Here is a 26,012-nt window from a genome sequence, read left to right on the forward strand (position 1 = left end):
ATTATTTTCCCTCCTGACACTATGAAGCATTATTTTTAGCTTTATTTGTTTCATGATGTATTGCTTTTAACTGTATTTCAGTACTCATTTTGTTCTGATATTTCAAATTTGTTTACGGTTTGGAATTGCTCCAAAGACAGATACATTCTTGCTAGGAGGAACCAGTCTTATGTCTATGAAGCACCTACAGCCTAGCATCAAGTTTTTATTTAGTAGGAACTGGCTGATTGTATACTCGAATTTTAATTAAATCTGTCTTCTAGCCTTGATGGAAAATGCAGATGAGGAACATTCTATCACACTCTTCAGATTGTGAAAACAATGCAAACACAGTAGAAAGGTTGATTGACTCAGTGCCTTCCATTCTTTGAAAATTAGTCTGGAGAAGTGAACGGGTATTTTCCAGCCCACACTGCCCCTAAATCCCCAAAAGCCCAAACTATACCACCAAATACAGTAATTTAGAATGTGTTTAAAACTTCCCTCGCTTGAATACAAAGATGTGATTACCTAACTCACTGTCTATGGAGAGAAGGATGTGTGGGAAGGAACATTCTGGTATGAGTGGTATACATTATGAACATTTTCTTATAAAGCATCTGTGGTGAAAGAGAACATACCTTTATGTTTTCTCTGCATCCTTTAAAATATTTCTAATTCTGAACTTATGAATCTCTTGCCTTGCATTCATCTTTCCTTACCATCTGCTGAACTGTTTTTATTTATGTTTTGGTTTCTTTCCCTCGGCACCTCAAACCTGTGCTAATTCGTATCAACAGCAGAGCATAGGAGGAACATAAGCCATCCACTTGCGAACAAATTATAAGAACTGCAGTGGACACTGATTCGTACAGAACGTGTATTCACAGTTGAATGCTTTTTAACATATTTATCTTGTTTTAATTAGTTGTGTGTGTTTTTCTTTCATCCTGTTCCCTTTATATTATTTCATAGGACTCAAAGCTCTGATCTCTATTTAGGCTATCTTAGCTCCTAGGAGAACCTTCATTATGAAAATGTGTGTTGAACAATTACTTCATTTGATAAGGGGGTCTGAGAAGCCACTATATTCTCCTACAATTTTCCCACTTGTTCGCAGCTAATTAACAATCACTGAGTTAGACATGAATTTAACAATTAATAGTTAATAAGATTTTTAAAACTTTAAGGAGACTTTATTGAAAAGTGACTTAAATCCATGTTAGTTTATTTCCTTCTTGGCTCCCTTCATCCCTCTTCCACCCTGTCTTCATTGTTTTGTTTTTTCTGTTCTCATAAGAATTTACGGAATGCTAATCTGCTAAGCACTGTGGTAGACAGCTCAATCCAAAAGTCTGTGCTCAAAGAATCCAGTGAAGAGTGGGCAAGATATATGTGTCAACAACTAGTTAAAATATAAACTGAAAATTGATATGCTAAAAGACTGCCTAGTGTTATGGGAAAAGAGAAAGGCCACTGATTCCTAAGGAGCAATGGAGGAGAAGGAGCCCAGAAGATAGGTCTGTGGTTGTTGGAAGACAAATTTCCCCAAATTCAATTTTTCCTTTGGTTTTCAGTGTCATGCAACTTTCTGAAAGCATTATCATGTTCACGAGGATAAGGAGAATATTACTATATGCCTTCTATAATTGTACAACCAGACCTTAAGTTGGTTAAGACAAAATGTGATAATCATCCACATTTGGTCCTACAAACTCTAATGATACTGTGTCTTTAACTTGAATTGATTGTATGTGTTGGTATAATGTAGCTATCTTTTGAAATTTGAAATTCTTTCATTTGTTATTATCAAACTCTTACCCACCACCTGCATATGTATGTGATGGAAATATTTTATACAAGAAAAAGTATTGAAATACTTGCCTCATTGCATTTTTTTCAAGACTCCAAAAGATAAAATCAATGTATTCGTTTATTTATTAGTCTTATTTCAAAAACAAATAGATGAAGATGGACAAATAAACTAGTTCTCCACAAAAGTCAGACCTCAATTTAGTCAGTGTTTTGTTGTTGTTGTTGTTGTTGTTGTTGTTGTTGTTGTTGTTGTTTTTGACAGAGTCTCACTCTGTCGCCCAGGCTGGAGTGCTGTGGTACTATCCCGGCTCCTTGCAACCACCACGTCCCAGGTTACAGTGATTCTCCTGCCTCAGCCTGCCGGATAGCTGGGACTACAGGCACGTGCCACCACACCCGGTTGATTTTTCTATTTTTAGTAGACACGGGGTTTCACCAGTGGCCACCATCACTGGTCTTGAACTCCTGACCTCAGGTGATCCACCCACCTCAGCCTTCCAAAGTGCTGGGATTACAGGTCTGAGCCACCATGCTAGTTATTAGTATTACCATTTTAAAAGTTTTCCTCCAGATTTGCTATCAGTAAAAAACAGTCGACTGATTCTAATTTATGTTGTTTTCCTTCTCTTGCTCGCCCTCTGGTGGAGCTTCCTGTAACCCTAAAATGACGAAAACTCTGGGCAATCACCGTTTTACTTGTGTCATCTCCCAAAATACAAATAACTTGCTCTCTAATGATTCAAAACACTTGAACAAACTAATCGATTATTTTCTATTTTAAGAGTTTCTAAAAATAGTAAATTAATAAATTACTGGAGCTTACCCCTTCGGATTTTACAAAAAAATCTACTGATTACCTTGAGCTATGTATGTGCTAACACTAGACATACGGAGATGAAATGAGTAAGGTAATGTTGCTGCTTTGATGGAGGCTGTGATTCCTTTGGGGAGAAAGGAGCAAGGCAGTAACATGTAAGACCTAGGAGAATTGAGGGGGTAGGGTGTTTGATGGGGTCCAGCAGTAAATCTAGCTTGAGGTGATGTGAGAAGTTCTCCTGGAGGAGATGCAAACCGACGAGCAGTTGTATTTAGGAAAAGAGGAGGGAAGGTTATCCCAGGCAGAGGAGGCCACCTTACTAAGGCACAGAGGAAACAAATACAAGACCTGAGTGGAAGGCATCAACAAATTTGATATCATTATCACATAAAATGAGAGGCTGAGAGGGCCAGATGAAGACACTGACGGGATAGACTGGTATGGGATTATGGAGATCTGATGGGCCTCAATAGAGAGTTTACACTTTCAGGGGGCAACTGTGGACAGATGGATTATTCTGGTGGCTGTGGACAGAGGATTTGTGAAGGCAAAATTGCATGCAAGGAAACCAACTGTTGGATAAGAGACAACATAGTGGCAAATTGGGATAATAAGTACAGGTACTGTATTACTTAGGGTCCTCTAGGAAGTAAATGCCAAGATGGATCAAAATGCAAGAGACTTAGCGGGGAGGGAGCCAGAGAAATTAAAAGGAGATGTCAAACTGTCCTACAGACCTGACACCTGTGAAGGAAGGGGCACTAGGGTAGAAACATTTTCAAACTGAAGCACAATTCCGGGAAAGTTTCAGCCAGGTTAACAGTCTCCAAGCCAAAATAGCTCATTAAAGGAATCCTGATTTTTCTGTTATAGGTCTGTATTAATAGGAGTAGGTATTTGCAACACAACAACAAAGGGCAAGTAAACCAAATTTATGAAGAATGTCTGGAAATATGTTTTTGGAAAGACTGACACCCCATTAGGAAAAAGGGCAAGGGGTTTACACGGATACTTTATAAAAGAGGATATTCAACACAAACTAAGAACTAAATGAAATGCCTCTACTCACTCCATCCCAATTGCCAAGATAAGAAAGTATCCATATCAGATGTTGGCAAAGATGTGAAGTACATGAAACATTATGTACTGCTGGGTAGAATTCAAACTGGTAAAACCACGTTATTAAAATACATTGGTGTTACTGAAGTTGAAGACCTATAACCTATGAGCTAGCAAATTCATCCTTAGATTTATATCCAACAGAAATGCCTGCATATGCACCAAAAGACCTGGACAAAAATGCTTATTAAAGCATTAGAATTAGAAACAGCTCCACATCAAGAATGCTTTGGTTCGAAAGTTCATCAAGAATGCTTTGGTTCAAAAACTGGTTGTATGTTCATAAAATTGAATAATATTGATCAAAGAAGATGTATAAATCACAGCAAAAGGCAAAACTAAACTACAGTATTTAAAAATGTATACTCGGGTTAAACTGTAAAAGGAGCAAAGTATGAAATGTAATACACAAGGGGCGATGAGGATTTTCTGAAACATGTTGGCAGTGTTCTATTTCTTTATCTGAGTGGTAGTTACATGAGTGCCCATCTTTCCATAATACATGAAGCTGCACATTTGTATATGATATACTTTTTGTATTTACTTGCTATATTTTATAATACAAAGATTTTTTAAAGGGACAAAATAAATATTTTCCCAAAAGGATAACTTATAAGATAAATTCAGAAGAAAATATTAATATTTCCTGACATGCAAGGCTTATGCTGCGAAACTAGGAGGTAGTTTTTACTGATATCCATGGAACATATACAGATTTTTTTCTGAGAAAATGAAACAAAATAATTTTTAAGTTTGCAGAATTATTTTTCTTTTATTGAAAAGTTTCAGGAAATGAAAGATTAATGTAGCAAGGAATATTTTGCATTCGATTATACTTAAAATTTATATGTAACCAAGTGTAGGAAAGTGTATTCTTCTTCAATTTGACTATTCCTCAAATACCTAATTCTTATCACAAGTGAGACAGCAGAAAGAAAACTTAGAAGAAAGGGCAGAATAATATAAACCACAGCAACAAATCATTTGTCAAAACTGTGTTCTCCATATCCATGAAAAGTTAGGCCTCCAACTAATTTAATTTTTTCTGTAATCCAGAGAACAATAACCATGCTATTTATGAAACATGGAGTGAAATTAAATTCTTCATATTCAGAGATATGTATAATGTTTTGCTTTTAAAAATATCAAATATCGTTATTTGGACCATGCTAAGACTTATGTATATAACAATTAGTAATTTAGAGTAAAAATCCTATGGCCATGTTTATTCTTAAAAATTTGTTTGCCAAGATTATAGTCTCAATAAAACAAATGTTTCTTCTTGTTTCTTTGCACTTTATTTCCACTTAACCAACTGCAGGAACTGTGGGCAATGTGCATTTCCAGCAGATGTCAGTGTTGGCGTTTGATGTAATCTAGAAATTCCTTCAAACCTGAAGCCTTACCCTGAAGATGACCAGAGTACAGTGCAGATTCTTGTGAAATGTGAAAAGGCATTCTGGAGAATTCTGTTCTCGGGCGATATTTTCTTAAGAAATATATTGTTACAGGTTAGGAAATAGACATGGAGGTCTTCAGCAGTATTCTCCCATCTCTGAGATTTCATTTCTTCTGGTTATACATTAATTACCCACATGTATTCTTCCTCTTGCTCCAAAAAGTATATTCACTACCTATTCCTGTCTCTGAATTTCTTCCCAGAATAAAGTGTGGTGTTTTTTGCATTTATACAAGAAAAATAAATTTAGCATTTACTGGATGTCAAAGAAATAGAATAGTCTAGCTGCCCTAAAGAAATTCTTATAATGATAGAGTTGAGTTCTGTCACAAGGTACTAAGAATACACGGAAGAAATACATGTAAGGCATTTAGTGCAGTGTGTGGCACATAGTATGTCCTCAAAATGTTAACTATTATTAATAGCTATTTTATCTCATTAGGAATAATGAAAAAACATATTTATTTAAAAAGTTGGCGTTGAGTAGAGGTACTCAGATTTTAATTGGGAAAATAAGTGAATTGATCAATTTTTTTCTACCAGTAGCTCACTAATGTTTGATATTCATATGAAAACTGCTCTATTGCCTAGAGAAGAGAACATGTCAAAACAGCCATTTCAAACAGTTGTCCCTTCTGTGTTTCATGCTATTTGGTTTATATTATGTTCATTTATTGTCAATGAAGGACCAACTCAGGTTCAAGAGCATATTAAAGAGAAAGAAAGGCTTACAGAGAAAATTTAAGTAAAATCTTCAACCCAGTAACAGTTGAGCTAGTTTCTTATCTTGTTCCCGTGCACTTTTTTTTCTCTTTTTTTTTTTTTAGATGGAGCCTCGTTATGTCTCCCAGGCTGGAGTGCAATCTCTGATCACTACAACCTCTGCCTCACGGGTTCTAGCGATTCTCCTGCCTCAGCCTCCCAAGTAGCTGGGATTATAGTCGCCCACCACCACGTCCAGGTAATTTTTGTATTTTTAGTAGAGACAGCGTTTCACCATGTTGGTTGGGCTGGTCTCTAACTTCTGACCTAAGGTGATCCATCTGCCTCAGCTTCCCAAAATGCTGGAATTACAGGCCAGAACCACTGAGCCTGGGTTGGTTTTTTGTTGTTGTTGTTGCTGTTGTTTTCTTTTTAACCAATTGCAAGAACTGTGGGCAATATGCATTTACAATACTGGGTATGTTTCCAACAATAGAGCTCAAGCAAAGAAAATAAGAGAGGACTTTGTCAATATGAGCCTAGAAGCCAAACTTCCACTAGGAAAGACTGATCACCCAGTAGTCCTGCTTCCCCTCTTATGAAGAATCGTGGTTCTTTTCCTAAGTCAGAACAGCTGAGAATAAAATGCTTTGGTTGAGGGGGAGAATGGGAATCACATCCTTAGCTTTCAAGTTTACTGACAATGAAGTCTCCCTCATTGTTAAGCAGGTGAATTATGTGGATTATTAATGTTGGGTTGACTATATAGTGGGTATTTATGTTTATTTCACTGAAGTGATGTTATTCAGAAAATAAAATGGCATATAAGAGGAAAAACAAGACTTAGAGAAGAAAATCAATTTACAGCAACTGGGTAGTTTTCCAGACAACCAAAGTAGAAAGATGACTGAGTTTAATTACTCACACGAAGAGAGAAATACATTACTCTCTCAAAGAAAGCCAAATTTTTATAGGAAGGAAATGTTGTCAAATGAGGTGTTGTATAGGGGCCAGTGAGTTACGTAATTAAGAATATTCTCAACAACAATTTTACAGTAGTGTTCGTATGTCAGTCCGATGTGTATTTGGATATATAAGGTGACTCTACAAAAGTTTTAAATACAACTTTAAATACTTTTCTTAGATTAGAATTCTTATTTTTCATAATGAGAGTAATATACCCTCTTTACTTATCTTTTTGACTACATACCATCTCCTAGCTATACGAACTTGAGTGAATTACTGTCCATGTGTCTCGTACATTCCCTCATGTGCGAAATGGAGACTAATATTAGTGACTTTGTGGTTGGAATTTGAGGAATTTATAAATTTTCCAGAAGGACCTCATCTCTAATTTTCCATGATAACACTAAAGACATTAATACAAACAATAAGTTTCACTTTCCCTGGAAGGATTAAATCAATTCAAGGTGATAAGAAACACTGACAATTAGCTATATGTCCCTTGGTTTAAAATTGGAAACATGTATTATTATTTAACACATGTAACTTGGTTGGTAGATGTACTCATTCATATAAAATATGATATAACACAAGTTAAACTGTTGAATGTTTCAGTTCTGAAAATTGGTATAATTCTAGGGAAGAGAATATGGGATTTACCTTGATTCCCGCCCTTGGCTTTGAAACAAATGATCTGGATAAGAATCCTAGCTTCTCTAAGCCTGGCCTCAGTCTTCCTGGTACAGCATAGGTATAAAATGTACCTTTATTTTTTACTGAAACTGTATTTTCTTTCTATAAAAAGCCCCCATTCTGCTTGAAGAATAAAACAGAAACCAAAAAACAAATATTAAACCCACCTGATTCTAATCACTCCCAAACAAACAGACTCAAATTTAGTGATGGAGTTAGTGACTGAGTTTTCATTGTCCAGCCTACACTGGCATTCTTCTGAGACAACCACATCCTAAAGTAATCCCTGGCTGGGATTATTTATTATTAACTATGTGCAGTTATGCATATAGTTGCTGCTACAGAGCCCCTTTTCTTAGCTAAAGGAACCAACACCAGGTTTTATCAATCCCTTTCTCATGCAGCTTCTCTACCCTTTCTTTTGGGTACTGAGAAGTCTTAGCTGCTCTCATACACCCCTCTAGGGTAGCCCGAAGCCATAACATGTTCCTATTACCTCTCATAGACTTCTTGATTCTAGTTTTCGCACCTTTTAATGGGAGGGCATTAGCAAGGCTGCCAATCACCAGAGTCTGGAAGGGACTGGGAGTTCATAGGTCTTCTCAACTCTCTGAGAAGTCCTATTGCTGCTGCGAAGTCCACCTCAGATGTATCCTGGGAGAAGGTGGAAAGCAAGGCATGGAGAACAACCAATGTCCAAATGCTTTCAATTCTCCTCCTCACTTTATGAGAGTTTTATCTTGTCTGGATACGGATGGAAGTAGGATAAACTTGTTCTGGCTGAACACTGTCACATCCTAAAGTATCCTTTCATAAACTTTGTTGGAGGTTACATCAAAAAGCTATAAATTTCGATCTTTGATCTCTTGTCCCTTTCTGATGCCTCTTTGCTAGGCAAGATAACTCATATCTTTTAGCCCAAAAGAACATTTCAAATTATTAACCTACCACATTATTTCTTTCAATTGGGCCAGAATCTGGTGAAGTTGTAAAAATGACACCTGTCACATTCACAAATTGAGTACCTGCAAAGGCTTTTGTCAGAGGAACACGTTCTTAAACTTAACTCTATTTGGCATATACTTTAGGATAAAACTTCGTAATTTATGGATTACATAAATTCTCCATAAAAAGGTGCATATTCTTTTTTTAAAAAAACATTCTCAGAACAAGAAGAAGAGACATTATTTTTTTGGTGGCAGGTTTTTTTGTGTTAAAAAAGAATTGTATTTTTAAAATGTACCTGAGCATTCAGAAAAAGAGAGAGAGAATACTGTAAGTATAAAGAATACAGCTGAGATAGGTATAAGTCAAACGGGCTTAAAAGTCATATTGCTACGAATATGATATATTCATTCAGAATACGTATTTTGGAAGCAAAGAAAAAGTATTCCATAGTTTTAGTACCAGCTGAAAAACATAATTGTGCCATAATGATAATTACTATGTACTAGGTGCTTCCATAAACTAGATGCTATACTCTGCTTTTTACTGCAAATCATTTCTTTGTTGTTGTTGTTGTTGGCCAAAACATCTTCCATTTTTATTTTCTTCAACTTCTATTTTAGATTCAGGGGATACATGTGCAGATTTGTTACCTGTGAATATTGCGTGATGCTGAGGTTTAGGATAGGAAGGATCCTGTCACCCAGGTACTGAGCATAGTACCCAACAGTTAGTTTTTCAGCTCTTTCATCCCTTTCTCCTTCCCACCCCTAGTAGTTCCCAGTATCTGTTGTTCACATCTTTATGTCCATGATTAACCAATATTTAGTTCCCACTTACAATTGAGCACATGCAGTATCTGATTTTTTGTTATTGTGTTAATTCACTTAGGATAATGGCCTCCAGCTGCATCCATGCTGATTTCTTGTTTGTTTTTTTTCTTTTTTAGATGAAGTCTCACTCTGTCGCCCAGGTTGGAGTGCAGTGGTGCGATCTTGGCTCACTGCAACCTCTGTCTCCCAGGCTCAAGCAATCTTCTGCCTCAGCCTCCCAAGTAGTTGGGATTACATGTGCCCGCCACCATGCCTGGCTAATTTTTGTATTTTTAGTAGAGACGGGGTTTCAAGATCTTGGCCAGGCTGGTCTTGAACTCCTGACCTAGTGATTCCACCCCCTTGGCCTCCCAAAGTGCTAGATTACAGGCATGAGCCACCACATCAGGCCGATTTCATTCTTTTATGGCTGCGTAGCACTCCGTGCTGTATATGTACCACATTTTCTTTATGCAATTGTTTACCCTGTATATGTGTGTGTGTTTATACAGAAGTTCTTTAGTTTAATTAGGCCCTACTTGCCAGTTTTTGTTTTTGTTGCAATTGCTTTTGAGGACATTGTCATAAATTCTTTCCCAAGATCGATGTACAGAGTGTGTTTCCTCGATTTTCTTTTAGAATTCTTATAGTTTGAGGTTTTACATATAAATCTTTAATACATCCTGAGTTATTTTTTTATGTGGTGAAAGGTAGGGATCTAGTTTCATTCTTTTGCATATGGCTATCCAACTATCACAGCACCATTTATTGAATAGGGAGTCCTTTCCCCATTGCTTGTTTTTGTCAAAGATTAGATGGGATGGCTGTAGGTGTGTGGCTTTTTTTCTGGGTTCTCTCTTCTGTTTTATTGCTCTGTTTTGGACAAGTACTATGCTGTTTTGGTCACAGTAGCTTTATAGTATAGTTTTTAGTTGAGTAATGTGATGTCTCCAGTATTGTTCTTTTTGCTTAGGATTGATTTGGCTATTCAGGCTCTTTTTTGGCTCCATATGAATTTTAGCACAGGGTTTTTTTTCCCAATTCTGTGAAAAATGATGTTGGTGGTTTGATAGAAATAGCATTGAATCTGTAGATTGCTTTGGGCAGTTTGGCCATTTTAATAATATTGATTCTTCTTGTCCATGAGCATGGAATGTTTTTCCATTTGTTTGTGTCATCTATGATTTCTTTTTGCAGTGTTTTGCAGTTCTCATTGTAGAGATCTTTCACTTCCTCCATTAGATGTATTCTTAGATATTTTGTATGTGTGTGTAACTATTTTAAGTGACATTGCATTCTTGATTTGACTCTCAGCTTGGACACTATTAGTGTATAGAAATGCTACTGACTTTTGTACATTGATTTTGTATCCTGAAACCTTGCTAAAATCGTTTATCAGTTATAATAGCCTTTTGGCAGAGCCCTTAGAGTTTCCTAAGTTTAGAATCATATCATCAATGAAGAGACAGGGTTTGACTTCCCCGTTTCCTACTTGGATGCCTTTTGTTTCTCTTGTTCAATTGCTCTAGCTAGGATTTCCAGTATTATGTTCAATAGGAGGAATGAGAATGTCTTGTTTTGGTTCTCAAGGGGAATGCCTCCAACTTTTGCCCATTCAGTATGATGTTGGCTGTAGGTTTGCAATAGATGCCTTTTATTATTTTAAGATATGTTCATTGAATGCTGAATTTTTAACATGAAGGGATGTTGAATTTTATTAAAAGCCTTTTCTGCACCTATTTAGATGATCATGTGGTTTTTGTTTTTAGTTCTATTTATGTGGTGAATAACATTTATTGCTTTCCCTATGTTGAATCAACCTTGAATCCCAGGAATGAATTCACTTGATCATGGTGAATTAACTCTTTGGTGTGCTGCTGAATTCAATTTGCTAGTATTTTCTTGAGGATTTTTGTGTCTATATTCATTGTCTATATTCATCAGTAGTAGTTTTCTTTTTTCATTGTGTCTTTGCCAGGTTTTGGTTTCAGGGTAATGCTGGCTTCATAGAATGAACTAGGGAAGAGTCCCTCCTCCTCAATGTTTTGGAATAGTTTTGGCAGAATTAGTACCAGCTTTTCTTTGTATATCTGGTAGAATTCTGCTGTGACTCCATCTGGTCTAGGGCTTTTTGCTGGTGGTCTTGGTGGTAGGTTTTTATTTTTTAAATTACTGTCAATTTTGGAACTTGATATGCTCTGTTCAGTGTTCCAATTTCTTCCTGATTTAATCTGGGGAGATTGTGTGTTTCCAAGAATTTACCCATTTCCTCTAGATTTTCTAGTTTGTGTGCATAGAAGTGTTCATAATAGTCTATGAGGATCTCTTTTTTTCTTCCTAATCCTCTTACACTCATCTGAGGATCTTTTGTATTTCTGTGGGGTCAGTTGTAATGTCACTTTTGCCATTTTTGATTGTGCTTGTTTGGATATTCTCCCTTTTTTTCTCTGTTAATCTAGCTAGCCATCTATTGATCTTGTTTATCCTTCCAAAGAAACAACTTTTAGTTTCATTGATTATTTGTATGGATTTTGGGGTCTCAATTTCATCACTTTCACTCTGATTTTAGTTATTTCTTTTTTTCTGCTAGCTTTGGGGTTAGTTTGTTCTTGTTTTTCTGATTCCTCTAGGTATGATGTTAGATCATTAATTTGAGATCTTTCCAACTTTTTGAGGTAGGCATCTAGGACTATAAACTTTTCTCTTAACACTGCTTTTGCTACATCCCAAATATTTTGGTATGTTTTGTCTCTGTTTTCATTTATTCCAAATTTTTTTAAATTTCTGCCTTGATTTTATTGTTTACCCGAAAGTCATTCAGGAGCAAGTTGATTAATTTCCATGTAAACATGTGGTTTTGAGAGATCTTCTTGGTATTGATTTCTATTTTTATTCCACTGCAGTCTGAGAGAATGGTTGGCATGATTTCAATTGTTTTAATTTATTGGGGCTTGGTTGATGGCTGAACATGTGGTCAATTTTGGAATATGTTCCATGTGCAGATGAGAAAAATGTATATTCTGTGATTGATGGGTGGAGTATTCTGTAGATATCTATTAGGTCCAATTGGTCAAGTACCAAGTAGAAGTCTAAAATTTCTTTGTTAGTTTTCTACCTTAATGACCTGTCTAATGCTTTCAGTGGGGTGTTGAAGTCCCTCACTGTTGTTATGTGGCTAAGACTTTTCATAGGTCTACAAGTACTTGTTTTATGAATCTGGTTTCTCAAATGTTGGATGCATATGTATTTAGTATAATTAAGTTTTCTTGCTGAATTGAGCCCTTTATCATTATGTAATGCTCCTTTTTGTCTTTTTTTTTTTCTCACTGTTTTCAGTTTAAAGTCTCTTGTATCTAACGTAAGAATAGCAACCATTGTTCTTTTTTGTTTACTGTTTGCATGGTAGATCTTTCTCTAACCCTTAGAGCCAGTGGGTGTCATTACGTGTGAGACAGGTTTTTTGAAGACAGCAGATAGATGGATTGTGTTTTTTTATCCAACTTGCCACTCTGTGCCTTCTAAGTGAAACATTTGGGCCATTTATATTCAAGGTTAATATTGATATGTGAGGTTTTGATCCTATCATGAAGTTTTTAGCTGGTGGCTTTGTACTTTCTATTAGGTGGTTGCTTTATAGAGTCGGTGAGCTATATACTTAAGTGTTTTTGTGGTAGCAGGTACTGTTCTTTTGTTTCCATGTTTAGAGTATCTTTAAGGATCTCTTGTAAGTCTGGTCTAGTGGTAACAAATCCCCTTAGCACTTGCTTGTCTGGCAAATATTTTATTTCTCCTTGCCTTATGAAGCTTAGTTTGGTGTGATAAAATGAAATTCTTTGTTGAAATTTCTTTTAAGCATTCTGAAAATAGGCCCCTGATCTCTTTTGGCTTGCAAGATTTCTGCTAAGAAATGTGCTGTTAACTTGATGGGGTTCCTTTTGTACATGATCTGCCCTTTTTTTCTAGCTGCCTTTAAGATCTTTTTTTTTAGCACTTACCTTGGACAATCTAGTGCCAATCTATATGCCTTGGTGTTGATTATTTTGTATGATATCTCACAGATGTTCCCTAGATTTCTTGTATCTAAATATCTACTTCTAGCAAGATTAAAGAAGTTTTCTTGAATTATTCCTTCAAATATATTTTCCAGGTTGTTTACTTTTTCTCCTCTCTCAGAAATGCCAGTAACTCACAGATGTGGTTGCTTTATGTAATCCCATATTTCTTAAAGACTTTGTTTATTTCTTAAAAATCTTTTTTCTTTATTTTTGTCTGACTTAGTTCAAAAGACTGATCTTCTAACTCTGAAATGTTCTTCTGCTTGGTGTCATCTATTGATAAAGCTTTTGGTGGTATCTTGAAATTCCTTAAGTGAGTTTTTTTTTTGTTTTGTTTTTTGGTTTTTGTTTTTGACATGGAGTCTTGCTCTGTCACCCAGGCTTGAGTGCAGTGGCGTGATCTTGGCTCACTGAAAGCTCCACCTCCTGGATTCATGCCATTCTCCTGCCTCAGCCTCCCAAGTAGCTGGGACTACAAGCACCCACCACCATGCCCAGCTAATTTTTTTGTATATTTAGATATTTAGTAGAGACAGGGTTTCACTGTGTTAGCCAGGATGGTCTCAATCTCCTAACCTCGTGACCCACCCACCTTGGCCTGCCAAAGTGCTGGAATTACAGTCATGAGCAACCATGCCTGGCCTTAAGTGAGTTTTTTAATTCCAGAAGTTCTGATTGATTTTTTTTAAGATGCTTATTCCTTCCTTCATTTCCTGGATTGCTTTAGAAGTTTCTTTGTGTTAATTTTCAACCTGATCTTGGATGTTACTGAGCTTCCTTGCAATCTATGCTTTGAATTCTTTATCTGTCATTTCTGAGTTTCCATTTTGGTTAGGAACCACTGCTAGAGAGCTAGAGCAATCCTTTGATGGTGTCACCACATTCTTACTCTTCATGGTGCCAGAATTCTTATGCTCTTTCCTTCTCATCTGGAGATGCTAGCACTTCTGATTTTTGTAATTGTTTTTGTGTGGGTAGGATTTTTTCTTTTTTGTTCTTCCTCTATAATATTATTATATTATTTTTATCTTTCCTTTTCCCTTTTTCCCCATCCCTAGGGGTTGTGACTGTAGAGAAAGCTGGGTAGGGTCTTATAGCTTTGCTTCCATAGCCATACACACTTCTTTTAGCAGGTTTTATATTGGACTGTGGAGTATAATCTACAAGCCTGCAGATGGCACTTACAGGTAACAGCTGGCTGTGGCCAGTGTGGCTGTGTATATACTTGATCTTCGTTTAGTGGCAGAAACTCTCTGTTGCTTCAGGCAATGAGATGATTTGTGAAATGTATGGTTGTCTGATCTCCCTGCTCAGCCCTGGGGAGGGGTGTACAAGGGGCAGACCTGGACTGGGAAAGTCTATGTACGGATGCTCCGATGTCAGGCATAGACACCAGTGCCAAGGGAGAATACAGTGAGAAGCCACCAAGTGCCTAGAGGTGTGCCTGGATGCAGAGGTAGGAAACCACCTTGGCTCTAAGTTCTCTGCACAGAGAGATCAGGGATGCCCTAAACTACCAATCCAGGAGAGCGAGTCCTCCAGATACCTGGAGATCTGCCTGAGCATGGAGCAGAGAGGAGACCCCTGCACCAAGATCTCTGGACAGGAGGGGTGGGGTAACTCAGGCTGCTGAACTAGGCAAGCAGGTGCTCTGAATACCTGTGAATCTCCTTGAGCATGTAGCGGAGAAGACCCCGCTGCACTAGGATCTCTACACAGTAAAGATGGGGTGGCGCAGGCTGCTGATCTAGGTGATCTGGTGCTCAGAATGCCTGGAGATCTGCCTGGACATGGAGTAGAGAAAACCCCACTGCAACATGGAAATGATTTTTTAAAATTAATTCCTACAACTGACTTACTGAGATAGGTATTTTTATCTCTATGAGGGAAATGAAAAAAAACTCAGGAACAGAGAGAACATGTATCTTGCCAAATATACCTATAATAATTAAGTAATACTTCAAAATAGGTATTTCTGACTCTAGAGTTCTTAAGAATATCTTGAATTCTCAAGGCAAATGTCATTGGTCTTGATCAGTTTTAAATTGTGGTTCACCTGATTTATAAGTGATCTGTTTTATTTTTATACAAATTTGATCACAATGACTTAAAGCTATATAAACATTTGAAAAGATTATTCAGCTGGATTACTCATTAAGCATTAATTTTGATTGAAGGATATAAATACATATATATGTATTCAGGGTATATATATTTTGGTATTAATTTGTCTTCTTCTAAGGAGGGTAAACAAAATGTTTAATTATAAAGATGCATTGATTCATTTGGATCCCTGAGAACATTTTACAAGAAACCAATTCTAGTCATTTTAGTCATATCAATTGAAAAATTACTTATAAAGAGTGATAAAGAAGTAAAATATCATCATAAATATATAATATTTTATATTCAAGGTAATATTTTTTGTCTTTTATATTTAATGTGTCCAAAACTGATCTTTGTAACTATTTTCCTATTAAATCACCACCTACTATTTTAGTAAATTTGAGTAAGGCAGGTTCATCTTAATCTTGAAAATTTTTTGCTCCTATTAAGCTCCTTCATTATGAAAAATACTCACTTGGATTCTCTGAGAGGCTGATGAGCTGTTTCTAAAACCATATGTCCTCGAATCTGAGGGTTGAGTGACCTTAAATTTATATTTGAATTATCCAAATTATTTATAATTTAAGACAAAGTTCAAGCAAGTGAATTTATTAGATTGTCCTTTTCATTGAGAATCTTGCTTGGAGTTGGATTACAGAAGGAAGCAGCACAGTACCTAACTTCCAAACTCATCACTCTTGATAGATGTTCAGCTATGAAACCATTACAAGTGAGGATCAGAGGCTTAATGCTTACAAATAAATTTATTCATGATGCCAAGTATTATAGCTAAAGTAATTTACCTCTCAGTACTACATTTCATTAGGAAAAATTAGATGTAAATATATATCTTAGCAGAAAAAAATATAAATATATATCTCACTGGAACAAACAGAAATGGTCATGCTTTTGTTCTGAAGTATATTGTGGTGAAAAACGGCTAGAGGAAAAGAGAAAAATCTGAATACTTTCTGTGAGAACTCCACTTTATGAGTTTTATACAAATGATAAAATTTAATTGACAGAAATCTTTTATGATCACTTTTCAGGGGGACTAACAGCATTTCTGAGTCTCCAGAGTCAATACCGTGTGAAGTTTCATCATTTGGCAGTAAGGAAGCCAACAAGATCAGCAAACCATGTGTCAGCTATTTGTCTGCAGGTACTTCTTTCTGTGTGTGCTTACTAAATTATTTATATTTATAATCTCATGTAATCAAAGGGAGACAAATGATTTTGTTCATGTCACAGAGGAAAAAAGTTACTTGTTATTTCAAGTGCAAATGTGTGTAGTAACTCCTGCCTACTAAGAGGCATGGCAAATTTTTGTCCATAGAAATAGTAATCTCCTTATTGCTCTATTCCTCTGAATTATCTATTTTAGAATAGTATGCCACAAATGCAAACGTCTTGTGTAAGTGGGACATTTATGTTCCAGTCGTTTTTTCAGTCATGAAGAAGGAGAGAATTCTGCATTTTGATCAGCTCAAGTGCAAGCCCACAGTCTTGGGAGAGGAGATTCAAGTGAGAATCACAAGAGAGCAGGAATTATGAACCTAGGGTGATCACAGGAACCTAGGTACCTGCAATACATGGAAATCTAATGGGTCTACACAGTATAGGAGGCAGCATGTGTGGGTAGGTATATTCCAATGTGCAATATGTGCAAGTATAGTATTATAATAAGGGTATGACTCCATTTCTTAATGTTCGTCTGCTAGCAACTTTTAAGCTTCTTCTCTTCCTTTTCCTCTTTTGCCCCACATGTGGGCAAGCTGATTAGAAGCCTAATACTTTCTCCTTTGGCACCTGCAGGAAGTTCAAGCCACGTACAGGAATCCTCACCTCAGTCTTCCTCTCTAATTACCATAAAAACCCCATGCTAGTCTTTTTTCCCTCCTCTGTCAAATTACTTTTGGATTTGCTTGAAATCTTTATTCCTCAGAGAGCCTCATTATGTGAGTAGTAAACCTTTTCTTTTAATTAATTAATTATTTTTTGAGACAGTCTCCCTCTGTCTCCCAGGTTGGAGTGCAGTGGTGTGATCTCAGCTCACTGCAACCTCTGCCTCCCAGTTCAAGTGATTCTCATGCCTCAGCCACCTGAGTAGCTGGGACTACAGGCATGCACCACCATCCCTGGCTAATTTTTGTATTTTTAGTAGACATGGGGTTTTGCTATATTGGCCTGGCTGGTCTCAAACTGCTGGTGTGAGACACCACATGATATGGTTTCTCTGTATCCCCATGCCAATCTCATCTTGAATTCCCATGTGTTGTGGGAGGGAGCTGGTGAAAGGTAATTGAATCGTGGGGGCAGGTCTTTCCCATGCTGTTCTCATGATAGTGAATAAGTCTCATGAGATCTGATAGTTTTATAAGGGGGTGTTTCCTGCACAAGCTCTCTCTCTTTGCCTGCCACTATCCATATAAGACATGACTTGCTCCTCCTTGCCTTCCCCCATGATTGTGAGGCCTCCCCAGCCATGTGTAACTGTTAGTCCATTAAACCTTTCTTTTTGTAAATTGCCCAGTCTTGGATATGTCTTAATTAGCAGCGTGACAATGAACTAATACACCACACCTGGCCAATAAACTTTTTCATACACTCTTGGTGTATCACTCTCAACATTCAAACAAATTTTGGATATAGGTTCATTCCCTTGTGTTACATAAGCATGTAAGTACATTTCAGTATATATACACAGTTAGATTTTAGGTTTAGGTTGAATTTATATGGAGAACCCTACTAGCAGAAAGAGAATTCAAAACCTGTGAAAGGAAATAAGAGATCTGAGTAAATATTTTTCTGAAGTCTGTGTTTAAAATTCACATTGAGTGAACATAGCTAAAAAGTCATTTGGAAAATTAAGGAGCTTCTGAGAAAGAGATAAGCACTTTTAAAACAGCATCTAATACATAAACTTTTCTTTTTCTTTTAAATATCAGTGAGGTTTTAAAATCTCACCCATAGTTACAGAGTACAAAATAGAGTTTCAGGTGACTGTGGCAGGCATAGATATAGATTAACATAAGTTCTTGTATTTGCATGGCTCTAGTCAGAATCAAATCAAGGACAGAAATAGATGAGATAAAACCAAATATTGATAGAGTCTATCCATGAACTTGGCACTGTTAGAGATGGAAAGCCTGAGTATTACTTCTGTCAATTCTGGTGCAAGGTAATTAGACTGGTAAGAGCAAAGTATTATGATCAGATGCACTGAATGACATTTAATCACATAATGATTAAGAAAAGAGGCATATGGGCTGTTTGAGGTGTTAGGTGAGAAAATTCAGGGAAGTTGTATGTTTAATACATGCCATTCAAGAAAGGAACATTCCAACCATTTTTATGTCATCAGCATCAATATGGTTTCTTTAGAAAAGATGAAGTTTCGGGCTGGGCATGGTAATCCCAGCACTTTGGGAGGCTGAAATGGGTGGATCACTTGAGGTCAGGAGTTTAAGACCAGCCTGGCAAACACGGTGAGAGCCCATTTCTACTGAAAATACAAAAAATTAGCTGGGTGTGGTCGTGGATGCCTGTAATCCCAGCTACTTGGGAGGCTGAGGCAGGAGAATCACTTGAACCTGGGAGGTGGAAGTTGCAGTGAGCCGAGATCATGCCACTGCACTCCAGCCTGGGCAAGAAGAGCAAACCTCTGTCAAAAAAACAGAGAGAGAGAGAGAGAGAGAGAGAGAGAGAAGGAAAGAAAGAGAGAGAGAAAGAGATAAAGAGAGAAGAGAAAGAAAAGAAAGAAAGAAAGAAACAGAAAGAAAAAAAAACAAAGAAAGAAAGAAAGAAAGAAAGAAAGAAAGAAAGAAAGAAAGAAAGAAAGAGAAAGAAAGAAAGAAAGGAAAGAAAGAAAGAAAAAGAAAAGATGAAGTTCCAAAAGTCTATCCAAAGTGGCTTTGTCGGGTCATTCTACTTCTAGAGAGGGTTCTGAGGTTGAGGTCCTTGGATACACTATCCAAATTAAATCATGGTCTCTTGGAGAAATAATTGTTCCTTCTAAAATATAATAAAACCCAGTCAGCTCCCATAGGAGTTGTTAACATCTCATTGCTATATCAATGTTCAGCAGAAGCACAAGGAAGAATTACATTCAAGAAATTATTCTGACGGATAATATTTTGAGGTCTTGTTAAAGGTTATTAATGGTTATGTTCTCCAAATGATTTTTCCAGCACAGTAGGAACAGATACACCAAACAGCCTAAGAATGAGCACCGCCATTTTAATTAGCTGAGAACTGGATTATTAAAACCCAAACAAGGCCATGTGCAGTGACTCATGCCTGCAATTGCAGCACTTTAGGAGGCCAAAGCAGGAGAATCACTTGAGGCCAAGAGTTTGAGACCAGCAGGGCAACACAGTGAGACCACATCTCTTAATTTTTTTTTTTTTTTTTTTTTAGCTGAGCTTGGTGGTGCATACCTGTAGCCCCAGCTACTCAGGAGGCTGAGGCAAAGGGTATCTTGAGCCCAGAAGGTGAAGGCTCCAGTGAGCTATGATCACCCCACTGCACTCCAGCCTGGGCGACAGACCAAAACTCTGTCTCTAAAAAAAATTTTTTTTAGTTTAATTTTAAAATAAAAAATGAAACACAAGCAATGTTATAATCAATATTCAATAGAGGCACCGCAAAACATTTTTAAATGATAAAAATCTTCATTTAATTCAAATTAGGTTGCCTTAAATATTTCTAGTTAATACATTTTTTTCTCCATTTACCCCAAATTTTCATTCCACCATCTCTAAGTGAATGAAGGAAAGGTAATTCTGTTGTGGCACATTTTAGAAATTACACTGTTATTGAAGGTAAGAAATGCAGTAACTTTAGTTATACCAAGAGAAAAGTTATGATTACATGAGAAAGGCCAAATGGCTTACAGTTCACTTGCAGAAGCCAGTAGAATGCCAAAATAGAAATGTGTTTCATTGGAAATCTCCTTAAACAAAATCATGAAAAGGAACAATTCATATTTTAATGGATTCTACAAAACAAATTACTTTGAAAGAAGTATTAATATCATATAATTGTGCCTATAACAATATTAGATTAAATGGCAAAAACACACTAGCTGAAGCCACTTTGAAGATAGAACCTATAGACAATGAGCAGAAACAAAAATCAAGACTGTGGCTAATTGTTTTAAGAGACAAGAGCTAAAGAGTAGAGAAGAGTACTTTGCAAGGGGATAATTAGACCTGTGGGAGTCAGAATCCAATCTTGTTAACGGTATGAGGCTTTTTGTTCTTTTCCACAATCAATTATTTAAGCCTATTTCAGGAATTTACACAATGAATGCAGTCAAGGTACAGAGATTTTGGAGGACATGAAATTGTCCAGAGATGCACTGAGAGTAATTTAGTCTACACTGGAAAGTTTCCAATGTGTAAGTACTTGTAGAAGTTCTAAAATGGATTATTTTGTTCCAACTAAAATCTCTTGGGAAGACTTACACACTTCAGTGACTCTCAGGACTGACAGAGCCTAGCAAATAATCTGGAGACATTTGATACACTATATATCCATCAAATATTGGAAACCAAACACAAAAATAACAACTATCTATTAAGCACCTATAATATACCAAACACTCTGTTAGGAGATATATATATATGTATGTGTGTGTGTGTGTGTGTATATATATTTGGAGAGAGAGAGAGTCTCATTTAATCAAGGAAAGCTTTGAAAGCCTTTTATAAAAATGGGGACTTCGTGACTCTGAGGGCTTAAATAACTTCCTGAGGTCACTCAGTGGATTAGTGGAAGGCTGAAGATTAATAAAATGCTCAGATTTTACTCTCTCAACCTCCTCTTTGTAGATTCACATGATAATGAAATTAGCTCTAATGATTCCAGTATTTCAGTCATGTTTGGAGGTAAACTTTACACCATTTCTTGTTTTTTTCTGGTCACAAGATACTATGAATTATTAGTGTCTCCTCCAAATTCTTATGTTGAAGCCCTAATTCCCAATGTGGTGGTGTTAGAAGATGGGCCCTTGTGAGGTAATTAGTTTTAGATGAGGTCATGAGTTTGGAGATTCTATGATTGGATTAACACCACTATAAGGGGAGGATGAGACTTGATCTCTCTCTCTTCCCCATGTGAGGATACAGCAAGAAGATGGACAAGAAGAAAACCAAGTTTTGGTTGGCCATCTAAAAAACAAAAAGAGGGCTCTGTCACCAGGAATTGAATAGCAGCAGTTTGTTATGGACTTCCTAGCCTTCAGAACTGTGAGAAATAAATTTGTGTTGTTTAAGCCACTCAGTCCATGGTATTTTTGCTGTGGCAACTGAGCTGATTAGAACACAAGGCTAAAGCTAAAACTCACAAATGTGACAGTAATGAATCAGGCCATTCTCTGACAGCTTCCATATTATAGGCTGCTTTTATGAACACTTCCTGTATTTGAAAATTTGATCTGTAGTGGTTAAAGAATGTCATATGTGGGGTCTAGCTCTGACTTCATCACTAACCACCTGTCTGACCTGTGGTAATTAACCTTCTCTCAATTCCTCTTCAGTCACCTCTAAACTGGTAATAATAATAATAGGATCTACTTCATAGGATTGATAGACAATATTAAATGAGATAAAGTGCCTGATGCCTACTGTATGCTCAATTTATGTTCAGCAACTAGAATTATAAAAAGCTGGTTTCTATCAGCAAAGCCAGTATTTCTAAAAATAAGATTCCAAGAGCTTTACAAAGCTGTTCACTTGATTTTTAAAATTGATTACAAATATTTGTTGCCTAGCAACAGAGAAATCTATAAAGAGTTTATATGGACAAAGGGCATCAAAAGACAATTTTCAAAAGGCAATATAATAAAAAATGTAAAAATTTAAACCTAATTAATCAAATAAATGTACAATGTGAGATGCCATTTATTATTTATTAAGTTGATCACTCCCAAAAAGATACCACTCAATGATTAAAAGATTGCAGTAAAGAAAGTAATTTTATACATTGCTGAAAAGGACATTAAGGATAATAGATAATATTTTCTTAAAAAAGTATAAAATTTTTTAAAATATTAACTCTACATCTGAGAACCCCCACTAAGGAAATAATCAAAAAATGAAAAATCACCATAGATACAGATTTTCATTATAGTATTATGTAACTGAGTGAAAACTGAGAACAATCTAACTACCCAACAAGAAAATTGTTAGCAATAATCATGGTACCATCTTTTCTTGGCATATTATGTACTAATTAAAATTAAGGTTATGAGGATAATGTGGCATCATGTTAAAGATTAGGAAAAAAAAAGAGAAAAGTGTGATATAAATTGTGTATAGAGTAGTTAAGGTTAAATGAGAAAGAGATGACCAGGAAAAAATGATTGCTAGAAAATTCAATATGTTAATAATTGTGTTAGGGTTATGGAATACGAAATCATTATTCTTTTGAAAAATTATAATTTCAATATAAATTATATATTTAAAAAACTAATTTCATTAAAATAGTATAAGTGATTGTGGTAAGAGTTGACTATTTTCAATTCTACATAATATTGGCAATTTTTAGAACAATTTAAAATTTCTGACTTTAGAATGTAATTTATAAATTAAGATAGTTTTTATATGAATAAGATCAAGAAAAAACAAGAACCAAATAGTAAAATTCATCCTAACAGACATTTATGCTTATTATTTTTAGAAGTATTTTCAGTCAAATAAATACTTTCTCAATATGAGTCAAATATATGATATAGGACTAATTATATTCATTCAATAGGTTAAAATTTACTCTGATTAATATCTTTAATTTCATATGTACATGGACATTGATAATTTGTTTTCTCAAAGTTTTGGCATAATCTCTTATCTTTTGGGAGTTTCTTTAGAAGGATCAGTCACAATACGAATATTGCTATATTCTTGCTAAAAAAACTTTTTAAAAAAATGTAGGGAAAGGTACACAGTCAATCATTACGGCAAGTAACCAGAGAAGGCTTTGATAAATAGACAGAGCTTCTTCATAGTAACAGAAGCAGCTCTGAGACCATGACAACAGAGAAAACAATCTACCCAGTGAAATTTAACATTCACTAAGGGTTATACGCAAGTGCAAGATACAGTGGACAGAAGAAAAGATGAACAAGACACAGGTTTTGGTGTCAACCTGAATTACAAACAGAGACTCTAAAAAGAAATTATGTTCAGCCGGGCACAGTGGCTCACGCCTGTAATCCCAGCACTTTGGGAGGCCAAGGTGGGTGGATCACATGAGGTCAGGAGTTCGAGGTCAGCCTGGCCAACATGATGAAATCCCATCTCTACTAAAAATACAAAAAATTAGCTGGGTGTGGGGGTGCGCACCTGTAGTCTCAGCTACTCAGGAGGCTGAAGCAGGGGAATCGCTTGAACCCGGGAGGCAGAGGTTGCTGTGAGCTGAGATTGTGCCACTGCACTCCAGCCTGGTGACAGAGCGAGACTCCATCTCAAATAAAAAAAAAAATTAGCCAGGCGTGGTGGCATACACCTGTAGTCCCAGCTACTCAGGAGGTTGGGACAGGAGAATCGCTTGAACCTGGGAGGTAGAGGTTGCAGTGAGCCGAGATTGTGCCACTGCACTCCAGCCTGGGCAACAGAGACTCTGTCTCTAAATAAATAAATATTTTGTTTATTTGAAAATAGAGTGTTGCAATGGGAATATACATGCTGCAACAAACTTTGTGCTTATTCAAGGAAGTAAAGGAAAACAAATCTTTCTAAAGGAAAAAATGTAGAGGAGTACATAATTGTTTTGAAATAATTACCCTTGGCTACAAAGATCAATAACAAGGGTGATACCAGTCCAAGGTTGGACAGGCAGTTGCTGAACAGATGTTCTTGGAGAAGTATACACACACACACACACACACACACACACACACATACTTACATATATATATGTAAAGGGAATCTTTTTCTTTATCAGGTATACAGGGAGAACCCTCCCTTCATGGACTTCCGTGACTCAATTTGTCAGGAATTTCTTAACATTAGTGACTCCATTTTAATTCTGAAAATTTTCATTCTGGCAACAAGTATGTATTTTAATAAGGAAGAGAATACATATGAAAACAACAATAAATACACACAAGTCACTAAAATATATTTCTTTCAGTTATGCTGGGCTGAAATTCTATAAAAGTGTTTTTTGCCAAGTAATTTTAGAAAATGTAAAGCAAAAGCTATTTTTATCATTTTACATTTATTCCTAAATACATACATAATATTTGTGCTCATTATAATACATTTGGTAAAAGGGGGAGATGATGAACAAAATTCCCCATAGACCCTGGCAGTGAACAAAATAGAATAAGAACACTATATCTATCTTTCCCATTGACTACAACCAAACACCCTGGACAAAGTACCCAAAATAAACAAACAAGCAACTACTCTGAAGATTAATAAATGAATTGGTAAAGACCAAACTTGATAAACAATCTTTATTGGGTGAGCTTCCCAATTAATTATCTCCTCTTTTATCTTTGTGATTTGATCCAAGGGCAGCTCCAGCTTCTGGGCAATTGGTTCAGGCAGCAAATTTCAGAAATAATCTTTCCATCCTGCGGAACAGGAAAGGAGCTACTCTCTGCTTTAACGGCAGCCCGAACTGTGCATAACTGTGCAGCAGCAAAAGTGGCTAAAATGCCAAAAAACAAAACAAAGAACATCTTTCAAGATGGGGAACTAGGAAAAGAGAGCCCTGGGAGTCAGATAATACGGGAAAACGTGCAGAAAGGAGATAACTGAAAATAGGGATGCCTTAATTCTGTGTGTGAACTGACAAAAGTTCAGCTCAGCCTTGAGCTGTTCATATGTGGGATAGACAAAAAGCAGCATAGCAATGGCTTTTAAAACTCAATTGACTTTGGAATGCTCCCCGTGAAAGCTAAGACAGAACTTCCAGTTTGAACCTAACTAGGTTAATTGCCTGCTGAAACAGCCGCAACAATAGCAGAAAAGCCAGCATTCTCCAGTGTATTGTCATAGGTCTCAGAGTCTCATAACATACTATCAAAATGTCCAGGATATATTCCAAAGAAGTAGGACACCCTGAGAAACTGTCAAGTGAAAAACCATCAACAGATCAATAGATGGAATCCCTGAGATAAACCAGATGTCAGAGAATAATTATGTAATAGTTCGGTCGTTTTGAGTTTATTGAGACTTGTTCACAGCCCAGCCTATGATCTATGTTGGTGACTGTTCCAAGTGTACTGCAGAAAAGTGTTTTTTTGTAATTGTTGGTTTAGAGTTTTAAGTTCCCACGGGCTGTCATTTTTCTGGATTATAGATCCCACTTTCTTCTTTCTTTGCATGTCTAGTAATATTTGAATAGTGAACATTGCAAATAATATATTGTAGCAACTCTGGATTCTCTTGTGTTCTTCTGGGTATTTTTCTTTTTAATAGTTGGTTAATTTTTCTGGATTCAAACTGTATCCTCACTCTTTCCTGTGTAATGCAGCAGCTGATAACTGCTTATTGCTCACAGCATCCAGCTGCTGTTTTTCTTATCCTTGTCCA

At 36.4% G+C, this 26,012-nt stretch overlaps 1 long non-coding RNA gene across 1 annotated transcript; it reads left to right on the forward strand.

The window, feature by feature from the left end:
- Positions 1-5,993: 5,993 nt before the first annotated feature.
- On the forward strand, positions 5,994-19,237 carry LOC144339043 (uncharacterized). The gene is made up of 2 exons (XR_013413610.1): positions 5,994-6,150; positions 16,515-19,237. It is a non-coding gene; the product is annotated as an uncharacterized LOC144339043 (long non-coding RNA).
- Positions 19,238-26,012: the final 6,775 nt, after the last annotated feature.

This window comes from Macaca mulatta, chromosome 2, assembly GCF_049350105.2.
Source record: "Macaca mulatta isolate MMU2019108-1 chromosome 2, T2T-MMU8v2.0, whole genome shotgun sequence".
In the NCBI taxonomy this organism is placed as follows: Eukaryota; Metazoa; Chordata; class Mammalia; order Primates; family Cercopithecidae; genus Macaca; species Macaca mulatta.